We start from the raw sequence: 11657 nt of genomic DNA on the forward strand, positions 1-11657 counted from the left end.
TCCATATAGTGTGAATAACTCTAAAACCTTCCTGCTCCAAATATTATTTCTGTAACTACAATTCTTTGAAAAACCTAATTTTCATTAGAAATAAGCAAATGTTTGTGTAAGAGCATCCTAGATTAATGCTCATTAATGCTGGAAGGCAGCTATGACTGCCTCCTCTCTGATTCACACTGACTCACTGCACCTTCTCCTGGTTTCAAAGTCAAAACCTCCCAGTCTAGATGTGAGATGTGTTTAATCTTCAAACAAATCTCAGAACAGCCTGTCTCTCTTCTGTCTTTATCTGCATGAGCTGGGTGACACCAGGCTCCTCATCAACATTAACAGCGTCTCCTGAGTGCACCTCTAGGAAGTGAAATGAAGGCAAGAAAATAAAATATGCTTACCTGGGTAGGTGGCAAGAACACAAAGTTTAGGGCACAGCACACTGCCTGGTTGGTGTCACCTAGTTTGGATTAGACAAAAAAGAACAGAGGGAAGTAATTTTTCTGAAGAACATTATGAAGAACCATGACAAGGCTGTAAGACCTTTGGTCTGGGTCCTGACACTGAAGAACTCTTCTCTACTGCACATTTCTCACCTTTATAGCCCTAAGTAAAAAAAGACCCACAGGGAATTCTGTCATATCTCCTGCTAAGATTATCTTATGTTTCAACATAAAGGAGCATTTTTCTCCTAACAACTTTAAATGAAATTCATTTCAGATATTTCTGAACATTTCTTCTAATCCTAACTGATGCCTTTGGTGATATTTTTTTCTCTGGAAAAAAGGGAGGAGCATCTAAATATTTGAAAGTCCATATGTTTCCCTATTGTTAATCAACTCAGAAACCTCCCATGGCTTTATTTTCTATTGTTTTCTAAAGTTAGCTCTACTTTTCAAATAAATTAATAAATATTTAAAGAGAGAAAATTATTTTGAATTGAAGGAGGAAACAGATTTTACACAATAGCAGTTTTAGAACTGAAGTCCCTTCAATTCTGTGCTTTTGCCAGGAAAGCCACTTCCCATGCCACACAGAAATGTGTGAGGATGTCCTCCAGGTCCCAAGCTGGAGCATCCTCAGCCTCTGCTTTTTACTTTTACCTCTGCATCCTGTTTCTTACTCTTACCTCAAAAACAACTCAGCTTTTTGCACCACTGCTCCAGTCTCATTTGAAATAACTTTCCTAATGTGAGATCCACAATAGATTGTCTCCTAGAATCTGCAAAAAAGAGATGAAAGAGAAAAAAAATAAAAATAGTTCCCAAGCATTAAAGTTAGCATGCGTTGGTACTGGAGAAAAATTAGGTTTTGTATAATTATTCCTCCTTTTTATACTAGGGAAATATGGAAATTTATCAAGAAAGTCCAAGTAAGGATGTTATTTTAGAAATCTTAATTTTGCCAGACCAAACTGCTTATCTGTTTTAAATCACAAACTTTTGCAATCATCATAAGAAGGAAATAAAATTAGAATTTATTTTTGTGCAGTTATTTTATAAATTTGAGACTAAAAACTGGAAAAATGTAGGACTCTGCCAGGAGAGATGCAGCAAAGCCTTCAAACTTTTGGGCATTAAAACCCTTTATGAAAAGCTAGAAAATCATTCATTTTTTAAGCTTCAAAGACAGGGGTTTTTATGCAAGAAATAAAAAATGAAGCTAATCAGGGGTGAAAAACTACAGATGTCTTTCCTGCTGTCTTTCATTTTCTTCTGCTTTTTATTTTCATACATATACCTACTTAGGTTTACATAAAATCTTGGAGATTTGCAATGCTGAGGTACAAAGCATGGCTAGAAGTGAAATATTCTTCCTTCTCATCTACCTAACAAACCAGCCTGCTAAGCTTCATCTTTGGAATGTAGGAGGAGAAAGAAGACACTTGCTGTCACTGTGGCTTAAATGCATTTTTAAATAAACCTTGTATGGAACTAAGGTATGGGCTGCCATTCATAATGACAGTGTGTAATTATTTATTATGGTTTATTTTTCTACAATATAAAGACTAGAATTTTAATATTTTTAGATATAATATTGCTTGTGCAAAGACAATATTGGTGCTCAGTATTACCTAAAATTCTGTTCTTTGCCAAACTTTTTATTTTTTAATGAGTAAACTAGAATTTGGTAATCTATTTGGCCATAAAAAAAATCAGTAATAATCCAACAAGTAAAATCCAGTGTTAGCATATGTAAAATCCTTTATACACAAAAAGTACATTGAAGTATTATTGCAAATTTTCTGAGCAAACACACAATGTCATAGTCCCAGAATATTGCAAATAGTATTTGAAGTACAACCATTAAATAAACTTACCAGGTAATGAGGCTGCTTTACCCAAGGCTTTCTCACTCAGCTTTTTCCTGTTCTTTTAAACCTCAGATTAAAACATTGGCTGGCAATATGTAAGCTCTAAAATCTTTCTGGAAAAAGTCCTGTTTCTGTCAAAGAAATATTTTGATGGGCTGAATGGTATTTTAGGGATGGGCCTCAATAATGTCTCACACTACATCTGAAAGTGATATACACAGCACTTCATTTGAGATTGTCTTGGTCCTCTTGATGAAACCACACAACTTTTCAGAAGCAGGAGAGAAACATAACTGGGGGAAGGAGGCTGGCTGAATTGCTCTTAAATTGTTCTTCTCTTTTCAACATTTTAAGAGCTTGGTAGGTATCTAATGTCACCAAGCACAAACTTCATCAATATTGTGCCTTCACCCAAGACCCTTTTCAACAAAACAAACTAGTGCTTATTGTAAAAATAAGCACTGTTAATAGATTAATAATTTCAGAAGATCCATGTGAAAAGTTATGACGGGATGCAAAATTTGACAACAAAGTTTATCACTGTTGTCCTGGAATATTCTGTTTTTCAACATAAACATTACACTTAGACATATTAGAAGCATTTAATGTACATGTTCACATTATTTGTACTCTGTGTTGAGCACAGATGTCATATTTTTGACAGGGTTGAATGGTGAGGAAAGGGACAAGAGGGGAAACAATGTGGTGGCTGCTAAAAAGCTGCACAACACCAAGGGAAAAGAGAACAAGTTCACGAAAAGTGGAAGACCACAATGAATTATTAATTATACACTTACTTACAGCCATCCCTGGGTCAGACAGTCCCTGAGCAGCAAAATGGGAGACTGGGAGACCATTCTGGGACATATCACTGTGTCCCTGCTCGCTTTTTGCTCTGGTCCCTAGGCAGCCCACGTTGGTCATTCTCCAAGACAGGATGCAGGACTACTGGATTCAGACAACAGATATCAGTAGTACAGCTCAAAATCACTCTTATTTATGGCCAGTTTTATTCCATATATATGGTTAGGCTTTTACGGGACGTTATCTCTTTTGTTTTAGGACCACTGATAAGGTACATCTTCATCTTATGTGCAGCTTTATTCCCTTGAAACCTGCTTCAGGAAAGAACAGGAAGGCAAAACCTGCCAGACTATAAGCTTTAAGTAATTTAAAGAGTAAAGCCTTAGCATTCCAACAAAGTTCTCAGGCATAAGTAAAACAAAAACCATGACCAACGCCACAAAGCAAAGCTTTCTCCTTTATCTGGAATAAAAAAATACTTCCTGGTAGATCTGCTGCTATAATTCTATGGATAGTTTTCTTTAATAGAATGAAAATGAAGGAATTTTTAGACAATGAAGATATGAATAATAATCCACACAGATGATGTTTATGTACCCATGAAGTATCACTGCTAATTTTAAGCATTGGGATATAAACATTTGATTTTCTCATTCCAATACCTTGTTTAATGCGTCAGCAGCTCCAAAGTGAGTTCCAAAGTTATGTCTAGCTCAGTAGCCCATCTTTTGAGGGTGGCCAGCAGAGGATGCCTGGAGAAGCACTCAGGGACAAAGTACACAAATTCTGCTGGCAGCTTCTAGTTTCTTATGTTTTATGGATTTTCTGAGTCAGAATAAATATTAAATATCAATAATGAATCTTTATTAATGCCTTTGTGCTTAAATTAGTTATATTTAATAGCTCTTGCTTGCTTTTTATCTCATCAATGTTTGTGATCATTTTAGAACCAGTCTAATGCCACAACATCCTACGGAAATGCGATTCACTCTTTATCTACCCATCAAGTGAATAAACTTCTACTTTGCTCCAGTTAACAATCACTCCCTCCTTTTTTATGAGAAATTCTTCATTTCCTTTCTTGCAATCTTGATTTTACAGTCCTATGTCATATTCTCCCTTCAGTGCTCTCTCTTTCATTCTGAAGAGTCCTTGTCTATAAAATTATTCTTCATACAGAAACCATTCCATAGGTCCTTTGATTTCCCTTCTATCTTTTCCAGTTCTACTATTCAATTTTTAGATAAATGATCTTGACAGCAAAAGATAATCTTATGGATAAAGCATTAGAGTGTGGTCCTGGAAAAAGGAATTATATTTCTGCTTGTGTCACAGATCTTATGCATTATTCAGTCTTCTTGTCTGCTTAATTTTGAGTAACCATTCACTGCTAAGTGAAAATATTATGCAGCAACACAGAACATTTCTGCTGCCAGCACATAGAATATGGCCACTACAGGATATTTTTATATGAAATTATTACTTAAATGACACTATGGCATGAGTCTACTTCGGGTATTTTTTAAACTAATTGAGAACCTCAGATATTTGGAACAGATCCCTAAAGAATCTCAGAGGCCATACAGTACCTTCAGAAGGAGCTCTACTTCAGTGTCTGTGCCTTTCTCCTGCTTTGAATAGCAGCTTTTCAGAAGTTGTTTCCAAACTATTAATAACTCCTAACTTTGAGTAAATTTGTGATGAAAGTCCAATATTCTGGATGTCTATGTAAGTTAAAACAGGCCCAATCTCCCATTTCGGTCATATACACCTAGATATTAAAAAGGTGTAAAAAACAGATGAGCAAACAAACAGTTCTCAGTTTCCACACTGCAGGTGAATTGCTTTCATAAATGAGAACTCACTGATTTCTCCTAATAGAAAAGAATTATTTGTTTTATGGTCTAAAAATGGGTAATGCAGAGACATCTAGAGAGAACATTGAATTTTTCTTTTGTGAATGTGTGTCGATTTCTCCAGTGCTATCCAATGATATCTGAATTCCATCATCCAAATGGCATCAATTGCATCACCTTTAATGGCAAACCTGCATTCATAAACAATAGGAGGCTTTCTAGATTTATTTTTACTAAGAGAGAGAAGCTTCAGCACTATCTGTGGCATGATGCCAGAAAGGCAAACAAGGAGGATGTCAAACTAAATGAAAGAGCAGTTGGACTCCAAGCCTCAAATTAAAACGTTACTTTCTAATCAGTGGATAATATCTCAGAACCTCTGTGCCTTGACACAGAGCCTTAGGCATCTCAGCTGGAGTCCAACAAGCCCTAAGGCTTTACCCACGCTCACAGCTCCAAACTTAATTTATGTACAAAAAAGAGACTAAGAAAAAACCTCTGTAGCAGTCAAAAACTTTTTTGTGGGGGATTTGACATATTTTCCAATGCACAGTGTTTGGTGCAGTTAGTAAAGATAAGGAGACACTGTAAAGTTTATTTCTCTCTCTAGGCATTTACTAATGTGGACTTTCAAATATGCTGTGGCATAATATCAGAACATGTCCTAGGTATTTAACAGCTACTTATTTAATTGAGAAATGTCTCCAAACCACAAAAAAAGAAAAAAAAATTTAAAATTCTATTATATAGATAAGATGGGATTATATTCAGTTTGTTCACCTGAGAATATACTAATTGAGAGTTTTGGTTTGTTTCACTGAATGCACAGAAGTTTTTTTCAGGCCTCCATGTGCAAAGCAGTGCCCTGAGCCAGAGGTCCCCCTGTCAGGTTTGGTCCATTATTCACGGAGGACAAGACAACAAAACAGAAATTCCTTTTGCCCTCAGTGCTTTCCTGGGTCACTGCCAGAAGACAGGACTGCCTTTCCCAGGTTTCAGTGTAGTACTCCAGGCACTCCTTTTTGGGAGGAGGAAAGGCACAACCAGGCTTTCTCCCCAGTACAATCAACAAGTCAGCTCTATTGACGGCAGCAAGAGTTAAAGCATCAAGAGCTGTCCATATTTTGGGTGTCAGATTGCACAGACAAGAAAGGAGAGCAAAACTGGACAGTAACATCTTCCAAGAATGACTGCTCTCCTCACAAAGCCACTCCCATCTCACAGCAGAGTGCCATAGTTTAACCATTCTATTTTCCTGTCTTGCATTTAATTTGATTTTCCACTTAGGGAATGACTGCACTTAATTGATCCATGTAAGCCCATCTCAGTGGAAGAAGTGAAGTCTACAAAATTCATCAGGGAAAAGCTAATGAAATTATTAGACACAAGCATCTCCCAGACATGGTCCAGTAAATTTTTATTTCATTTTAAAATGAAAGATACTGAAGCAAGGACTATTTGAGGGAAGGCATAAATAAATAAAATACTGTGGATGATTTGCTACAGAATTATTGAAAATTGAACAAAAAAAGTGCTCGGGTATAGTTCTAGATGAGGTAAAAGCTTGTGCTGTAACATGCATTCCAAATGATCTGCACTAGAAGTATAATTGGTATCCCTTCAGTTTATATAATGAAAAAGAAAAGATACCTTGTAAATTAACAATATAGCCATAAATCAAATATTTTCCACTACTTACTCTAAGATGACCCAGGCAGTGAATCTTACAAGATAACTTGATTCTTGAGGATTCAAACACCATTGATATTTTCAGGTATATTATTAACAAGGCCAAAAGTATCACAAACAGTGTATTTGTTCTAACAGTCAATTTTTTCAGTCTTTTGCCTTTGAAAAAAAAATGTGTTTAGGCATAGAAGAGGTATTTTCAGAAGGTATTTTCCTAAAAGTACTTATGGTTTATATATGAGAAATAATGCCTAAACAATTCCATCACATTCTGAAATTCTGCCTTAAAATAATCCTATTTAAATTAAACTTCGATTTTCTCCGCACTATTTTTCCACATGTCCAGATATCAGGAGTGTTGGATTTTTTTCTTCTCACAAAAAGAAAAGTTTGTGTATATCTTTCTTTGGCTATGACTACACTAACAAGAGTTTTTAGCCATGTGAAGCTTTGTCCTGAAAGATTTTGCACCAAGAATTGTGCATCTCATCTTTCAACAGCACATTTTAACACCAAACTTAGTCAAGATCTCTTTGTTGGTTGCAATTTTGCTGAACAGCACCAGTGGAGCTGCTGGGACTTTCTCCAGACCCAATTCACAGATAACACAAACCCTCTGGAAAGTCCTTCAAGAATGCCAAGAGAATGTGATTAAAATCCAAACTGGAAAAATCTCCTGCCTTTCCTTGTGTTGCACAGGATTTTTTTCTTCTCTATGTGCCAAACTCTGATAACCAAACTCATCTGCCTCTCCTCAAATCTTTGAGTCCTTACAGCCTACAAAATACAACTTTGCAGTAAACAAGACTCTGGGTTAGCTCCTGTCAGAATTTACTTTATTTGAAATGGGGTATCTTCAAATAAACTGAGCTACCATCTCAACTCTTTTATACATCTTTTAAATAATTTCTAGCCTTTTTTTTCCATGAAACCATAGAGTTGGCTCATAAAACCAAATTCTAGTTCTGGTGTCTGTCTGGATGGCACAGCTGGAAATTCCCTTTCCTTCCTGCAGCTGAATCTCAGCTTAATCTGTCAGGGCCCAACATCTGGGATTTCTAAAGCCACTCCCAGATCACCTGCTGCTAATTATCCATTATTATTCATTATCCATATTAAGAGCAATGTCACTTTTGAAATCAGTAATAATATTAAGACAATAAGTCTAAATACAAACCATCACTTTGGTTCAGTACTTACCAGATGGAAGTCAGGCTTCCTCCTTTCCCCTTCTTTGTGTAAAGATTAAATTAAAATAAATATGGATACATTTTGACTTTTACAATAACAACAGACAAGGATATTGTCATGAATGTGTCCTGTCTCTGCAGTTTGCAGGTAAATTATTTACTTATTCAGACTTTGTTTGTTTATACATTTAAATATTAGTTTGACATCTCTTATTTTAACTTCCCCGTGTGGAGCTCTTCACAAAATGCAAGGACCTTGTGCCTTTAATTGGCTCAGCCTCTTATTCAATATTTGCATGTGGCCAGCTCTGTGGAAGCAAACAAGGCATTGTAATGCTTCACTTTCACCTGTAGAATTTCTTTTTTTTTTCTGTCCCACTGTTGGTCCTTTCTAGCTTCTTCAAAGAAATTTCATCATCTTTTGTTTTTACAGTTTTTACAGTGCTCAGGACCAAAATATCTATGGAAGATCTAATAATGAGATAAGTTTGCCGTTATAGTTATTTTTCACCATGAAAGATGCATTGCCTGAAAGTACATTTCTGAGTAGGAAGCCCATGTGAATAAATTCCTAGTGTGTTATTCCCCTTCAAAATGTGCTGACAGTGATGTATTGTGTATGAAAATGCATATATAATCAAGCACTTATATCCCTTTTTAGGTTCCACAGATTAACAGATTTAATCACTCCTAATCCAGCCTATATTTATTGTATTCAGGGTGTTATAAACTTGCTATCATTGGCACAGAAATCTGGTTTTGGCAACAAGAATTGTGTCCACATTGAGAGATCAAAACACCAGGTGCTGACTCTTCAAATCTGTCCCTCCTTAAAACCTCACCTACTAGACTAGATATTACATAACATAAAAGAGACTAGATATCTTCATTTCTAGAAAGCTTTGTTTTTACTGTTCTTCTTATGGACAAAAGCCCCAAAAATTGAATTTGGTTTTAGTGTTACACAATCATGCACAGCAAGCTGCAAACTGCACTTCAGTAACTTTGTGTAACAAAAGGTCACCCAAATGTCACTGATGAATTGGTAATAGATGCATTGATGATAAATTCTCATTTCTATCCCAAAATCCAGTTTATAAGCCACCCCAAAGAAAAAATTTGCTGTTTGGAATATTTAAGCATGAAATCTAATGAGTGGTCTCCTAATTTTTGAAATACATCCACAAAACTAGACTAAAGCATACCAGAAAACCTTGCAGGAACTGGTGAAAATATTATAATTGATAGCAGAAATATTAAAAAATCCAATCAAATACCCTTCTAAAAATATTCCTGTCATGTCATTAACCTTGTCAATCATTCTTTTAAAAAAATCCCTGTTTAAATAATAACAAGAAGGAAATGTATAAGTACGCACTTCTGAAGTGACTTCATAAATTGATTAATTTTTGAAATATTTTATTCTGATTAATGAGAACAAGACAGAGGAAATATGTGAAATATATTAACTGAAGATACAAATATAATCTACATTTTATAATGCCATTTTTCAAGCAGAGTTTTCTGAGCATTATTTTTATACCAAATACCATGCATGGAATCTGGCAACTCAAGGAGTGTTTCTTCAAATCATTATGGCATGACCTTTCATTACTGCTGTTATGAAAATTAAGTAATAGGTGAATTTATAGCTCTGATGTACATCACCTCACTAATATATGTAGATTTTGTACCTACAGAGGAGGACTCCTCCATCTCTAGGAGAGCTAAAATCTATTCAAAGATTCCATGGGGACACTAAAAGTGCACAAAATTCCTTCATCCCCAGCTCATTACAGCACCAGGGTATTAGTAAATTAGTTATTAGTCATCAGTAATTAGATAGTTATTAGTATAACTCCACATTTCTAGAATATGATCAGTGTGTGAGAGAATGACAGATTCCAAGAGCAACATCAAAAGATGCAACAAGAAGCCAGAATTTGCAATTAAAAAGGTAGAGGTGACTCAGTTTCCAGGGGCTTACTTTAAATGACTGAACAATGTTCTGACACTGGAAAATATTTAATATTTAAAAATTTAGAAGAAACCCCAAAACCCTGACTCTTGAGATTTTTTTTTCTTTTCTTAATTTTGTTGTTCTGAAAGTGATATATCAGGACTATGCCTACAATTTGTATTACGTAAAACCTACAAATAAATGATCCTCACTGGTGGCATAAATAAGTCTATACTTAAGCTGATAATCTGTGTATGTGAAAGCTAAAAGATATCGGTGTTAATAATTAACATCTTTAGATCTAACTTCCTTTTCCATGTCTTTGTAAGGAATTCAAAGTCATCTGGAAGGTATTGGGTATGTAAATTCCAAGAGCTGCCCAAATCCATTAGCTGAAGCTGAAACTTGAGATAAAAAAAGAAATAAAAGATTTTTCTGAGAGAGAAAAGTAGTTTGTGTTTCAGCCTGAAATGATCCCGGTATCTGATACAAGGGAAAAGCTGAAGAAGAGATTAGCCATTTGAAAAATGGCCATTTCAGAGCTTTCATTGATTTCTTAAAGGCCTATTCACTAAAAATACATTGAAAGCAGAAATGGCCAAGATCCTGCTGGTAGGTCATTGCTTGCATTCAAACTCCTTGTAGTCTGCTGCCTCAAAACAGTAAAAAAATATTGCTGCCCTAGTAGTGAGTTAGTATTTACTGTAATTGTGGGATGGCACATGCAGGCACATGCAACAGGATTCTGTACAGCTGTTTGTATAAGCCTAAAATTGTGTTTCACTCTATAATCACCTAAATATCACTAGGGATGCCTGGTGAATAGTAGAACAGATCTTCATCCTACAGAGAGATGATGCCCTTTGGAAGGAAAGATGCACTCAAAGGTCCAGCACTTAGGGCTATGTGGTCATAGCCAATGCTGGATTCAATGGTGTGGGAAAGCCAATGTAGTAAAGAAGAGGAAATACCAATTTATTTGCAGCAAATTACTGACTTCTGACATATTTGGATTCCTACCTTATTGTATCAGTATCAGGTTATTTTTCTGTGGTTAGCTGCTATTCAGAATACCTGATATTTTGAAGAGAGATAAGATCCTAAAACAAAAGAAATAGAAGGTAAGGTGACATTCTTTGAGAATAAAAAAAAAAAAAATCTGGGATGAATAAGCAAACAAAATACACAATACATGAAAGATTACAAATAAACAAGTAGCAGCTGTTAAGAGCAACTAGTGATAATTTTTTTTAATTTTTTTTTTTTTGAAACAAGTTAAAAAGTTTAGGGATAAAAAGAAAAAAAAAAAAAACAACCTAAATACATTAAACCAAACAGTGGGGATAAGAGTCAGCTGCTTAAATAAATTATTCATTAGCATGCAGGCATCTAAACAGCTTTACAAGGCTGCCACATATGACTTTCAACCCAAGTGAGACCTGCTGTCCTCTAGCTGGGAGCTGGAAGCCAGGCAGGATATTTTATGTGGCTGAAAACAGATGAACCACAGACTGAATTTCCCAAAGCTTTGTGCTGTTTGCAGACATGCCAGGTGATGCTGGCCCCTGTTCAGCATGGTGAGGTCACACCTGGGTGCTGGGTCCATGGCTGGGCTCACCAGCACAAGACAGAGATGGACAAACTGGAGTTAGTCCAGGGGAGGGCTACAAAAACAAGGGCAAGGGATTGAAGAACCTCTCCTATGAGGAAAAGCTGAGTTTGGGACAGCTCAGCCTGGAGAAATCTCAGGGAGAATCTCATTTGTTGCACCACTTGTACTGACCAAAAGCCATCTTGCAAAGACTTTTGCTGCAAGCCATGAATGTAATGCATTATCCCTGAAATTACTGCTT

The 11657-nt window shown here is 35.9% G+C and overlaps 1 long non-coding RNA gene across 1 annotated transcript; it reads right to left on the reverse strand.

Moving 5' to 3' along the window:
- Positions 1–1118: 1118 nt before the first annotated feature.
- Positions 1119–10941, reverse strand: LOC143693488 (uncharacterized). Its single transcript, XR_013181192.1, has 3 exons — positions 10825–10941; positions 3103–3253; positions 1119–1213 (listed from the first exon to the last, which is right to left on the reverse strand). It is a non-coding gene; the product is annotated as an uncharacterized LOC143693488 (long non-coding RNA).
- Between the last annotated feature and the right edge of the window lie 716 nt (positions 10942–11657).

This window comes from Agelaius phoeniceus, chromosome 2, assembly GCF_051311805.1.
Source record: "Agelaius phoeniceus isolate bAgePho1 chromosome 2, bAgePho1.hap1, whole genome shotgun sequence".
NCBI lineage: Eukaryota > Metazoa > Chordata > Aves > Passeriformes > Icteridae > Agelaius > Agelaius phoeniceus.